Source organism: Nipponia nippon, unplaced genomic scaffold (assembly GCF_047370975.1).
Source record: "Nipponia nippon isolate SJK-2023a ecotype South Korea unplaced genomic scaffold, ASM4737097v1 scaffold_12, whole genome shotgun sequence".
Taxonomy (NCBI): Eukaryota; Metazoa; Chordata; class Aves; order Pelecaniformes; family Threskiornithidae; genus Nipponia; species Nipponia nippon.
This window is the reverse complement of record NW_028262313.1, coordinates 22,852,309-22,856,655: the sequence shown is the minus strand read 5'-3', so window position 1 is coordinate 22,856,655 and position 4,347 is coordinate 22,852,309.

Sequence of the window (4,347 nt, the reverse complement as noted above, 5' to 3'; positions counted from 1 at the left end):
TGAAGAAAAGGGGGGCTCACTTCTCGAAATGTAGGGTTTTTTTCCTCTAATGGTACTAGCCACTTGCAGGATGCTGCAGTAGCGCCGTGCTTTCCCTGAGCCGTTGTTATTGGTGCAATAACGACGTTTGCGTGGCTCCTGGCTCGGTGCAAGCTGCTCAGGCAGGCCTTTAATAAACAGCAAAGGCGCTTGCCCCACCAGGGCAGGGAGGCGGCTGGCAAGGGCCGTGCCAAGCTGTGCCGGGCCGTGCTGAGCCGGGCCAGGCGTGCTGAGCCGTGCCAAGTGTGCTGAGCCGTGCTGAGCCATGCCAAGCATGCCGAGCCGTGCTGAGCCGTGCCGTGCTTGCAGCCATGCAGCGGGCGTGGAGCCCATGTGGGCTGCCCCGGGCACAAGTCACGCCAACGCCCGGCGCCATGGGCCGCGCTCAGGGCCTAAATCAAGCCGAGCAGCTTCATTTTGCGTGGGTGTGGTGCCGGGAGCCCGGCAGCCGCTGGCGAGCTGCCCCGGGGCGAGGGGGCTCCCCCGGCGGCGTGGCCACCATCGTCCCCGTTAAATATTATATACGCAACACAGCTGGGGGGGGGGGGGCTTTGTAGAGCATAGGTACATAAGCACACGTGTCACCGCGTGAACAGGCGAGTGTGTGCATGCCTGTGAGAACATAGATTGATTTATTTATACGTCTTTTAGAATATTACGTATATAAAGGAAGAGGTGTTTGCGAGCGTTGGCTGTGTGTCTGTATGTTGTATAAACGCTAGCTAGCATGTTATAGGTTATGTTATATGTCATATAAGGAGTTACATGGTTTAGATATATAAAATATAGATAATAATATATAATAATAATATATAGAATGTATAAATCTAGAATCATAGACTCATTTAGGTTGGAAAAGACCCTTAAGCACATTGAGTCCAACTGTTGTTTGGTGCTTTTTTTAAATATATATACACACACACACACAAATGTGCATATATATAAAAAAAAAGGGGGGGTATATATATATATATAAGCTATATGAGCATTATATAAGATAGCATTATATGTTCTCTATGACACTATATGTTTTATAGTATAGTATATATGGCATATTGAATGTATTTTTATATACACCCCCCCTTCCCATGAAAGGGTCTCTGAGACGGTCAGTGCCTAGAGTATTAAAAAATACACATATGTGTATGTAAAGGCATGGGTTTCTATGTGATTTAGACGCTACACTATATATGTATTATATATGCTAATGTAGCATAAATTATTTGTTAGACATTTTATAGTAATACTACGTATTATGGGATATGTATTGGCTATAGAAAAAGGGGTCTTTGAGTCGGGTGGGTGGGTGGGGAGAGCACACACAGACAGACAGACAGAGATGGGTGAACCAGAGCGAGTGTGCGGGGGGGGGGGGGGTGTTTATAATGTATATGTATGTAATATATTATATAATTCTATAATTACAACTAATGTTCTAATATATCTGTGTGTGTATATATATAAAATAAGCAAGAATGTATAGCGCAATTATGTATTATATATCAAATATATAAGCATATATATATATATAAGCATGAATAATAGACTATATGATACATAATATATAACATATGGCATATATATAGAATACACTGGATATTATGTATCATTTTATATATATATAAAAATGAAAGTGTCTGAGACCGTGCACATTTACAGAGAGAGTATAAATGTCTGGGTGTATATAAAACAGGTGAGAGAGAAAAGTGTGTGTCACCTAAACGCACATGCATATGTATGTCTAAATACATAGGTATATTAGGTAAGGATTTTAAAAAGAGAGAGAGAGTGTGTGTGTGTGAGAGACAGGATATCATATAGCTGTATTTATACATATACATAGCTATATGTGACCAGTGTCTCTGTAAGCACGGTGTCTGTGAGAGCCTGGAGGCGTAAAATAAAAACCCCTCAGCCCACACGCTCCATGTTATGGTATAGCTGGTGTCAGCTGGTGCGTGCCGTGTACATTACACAGCTGCACAGAAAGGGTGCCTCAGCCCGGGGAGGGTACGAACGCACAGAGCTATGTAACAGAGTAACTGTCCGCATGGACGTGTGTGTGTGTATACACACACATATATAATATATAAAGGGTGGCTGAGTGTGTTTCTGCGCGTGCGTAATTAACTACTGTATGCATGCTGGTTTCTATGGGTACTGTCTATACGTACATAAGAAGAATAGCTGTGGGGCAGTTTGCGTGTGTATAATGCAATTTTATATGTGTATGTATACATACATACATACGGGGGGTGTGTGTGTGTGTATATTAAAAAAATAAATATACCTGCTGTGTCTGTGTCTGTGTGTGTGTGTGTGCAGCTGCCTGTGTCTCCCTTCTCCCCAGGAACAAGGGATGGGACGAGAGGGAACGGCCTCCAGCTGCGCCAGGGCAGGGTTGGGTTGGGTATTTGGAAAGGGCTGTCAGGCCCTGGCCCAGGCTGCCCAGGGCAGGGGCCGAGTCCCCACCCCTGGGGGGATTTAAAAGCCGGGGAGATGTGGTGCTTGGGGACGTGGGTCAGTGGCGGCCTTGGCAGCGCTGGGTGACCGGTTGGACTCGATGAGCTTAAGGGTCTTTGCCAACCTTAACGATGCTGCGATTCTGTGATTCTATGCGTGTGTGTGTGCACGCGCGCGTGCGTGTCTGGGTGTGAGCACCAGTGTGCGTGTCTTCGTGTGCATCAGTGTGTGTGCCTGTTGTCTCTGTGTGTGCGCGCCCGTGTGCGCGCGTCTGTGTGTGTCTGTGTGTGTGCATGTCTGCGTGCGCGTCTGTGCATGTATGCATGTGCATCTGTGTGTCCGTGTGTGTGCGTGTCTGTGTGAGCATCAGTGCGTCTGTGTGTGTGCACGTCTGTGTGTGTGCACGTCTGTGTGTGTGCATCTGGGTGCGTGTGTACATGCATCTGTGTGTGTCCGTGTGTGTGCGTGTCTGTGTGTGAGCATCAGTGCGTCTGTGTGTGTGTGCACGTCTGTGTGTGTGCGTCTGTGTGCGTGTGTACGTGCATCTGTGTGTGTCCGTGTGTGTGCGTGTCTGTGTGTGAGCATCAGTGCGTCTGTGTGTGTGTGCACGTCTGTGTGTGTGCATCTGTGTGTGTGCATCTGGGTGCGTGTGTACGTGCATCTGTGTGTGTCCGTGTGTGTGCGTGTCTGCGTGTGAGCATCAGCGTGTCTGTGTGTGTGCACGTCTGTGTGTGTGTCTGCATCTTCGTGTGTGCGTCTGTGTGCTTCTGTGTGGGTCTGTGTGTATGTGTCTGTGTGTGTGCACGTGCACGTCTGTCTGTGTGCATCCAAGTGTGCGTCTCTGTGTCTTTCTGTGTGTGCGTGTATCTGTCTTGTGTGCACGTGTGCATCTTGTGCGAGTGTGTGTAAATAAACCCCCAGCACACCAGCGGGGGCCCCCGGGGCCGCGCACGCCTGCAGCACACCCCACCCCACGCGCGCGTGTACATAGGGTGCCTGGGGGGTGCGGGGCCAGCGCCCCCACCTCCGCCGGGCCCCCGGGCCCCCCCCCGCGTGGGGCAAAACCGCAACACGCCAAACAACGCAGCGGTCAGACAGGGAGCCCGCGGCAGGCGCCAGCCCGGGGCGAAGCGAGGGGGCCGCCCCCCAGCTTCCCCCCCCAACGAGGGAGCGCCGCTTTCTGTGTCGCCCTAGGAGCTGGTGTACGCGGTCGCTTGTGAGCCTTTAAAAGCGTCGGTGGGAAACGGTGATCTTGCCTCTGCGGCTGAGCCAGAGCTCGTGCAGGAGCTCTCCCAGCCTACGTCGGCCTGAGAAAAGACGCCTCAGGAAGCGCAGCACGGGCTGAAGCCTCTGCCAAGAGACGCTGTTAAAGCCACGCGCCGCTTGGCTTATGGTTCAGTACGTAAACACACCTGAAATTGATTCAGTCTTTTAGTGGGATCTTGGTACAGCCCCAAAGCGTCGGCAGGCACCCCAGGCATCGAGTCCGACACCCACAGGAATCCCTCACGCCACCTGCCCGTCGCCTGATCCCGCTGCGTGCCCTGCGGGCAGCGACGCTCCGTTCCACACCCGCGAGCACGAGCTTAATGAAGCGACGCTGGCAGAGGTGCGGCTCTTCGGACATAAACAAAGAACAAATCTTGGCTGGGATTTTACCTCTTCTCCGGCTTTGGAGTTGCGGGTACTGGTGCAGGCGTTCGGACCAAGAGCAGCCACGGATGAAGGGATAGCGGAGCTCAGCCTAAGCGAGGAACCCCCTCCTCTCCCTCTTCTCTGCGTTTCTACCGTTACGAGAGACCCTTCACGCCCACCAAGCTGCACAGCGTACGCACCAACACAGCC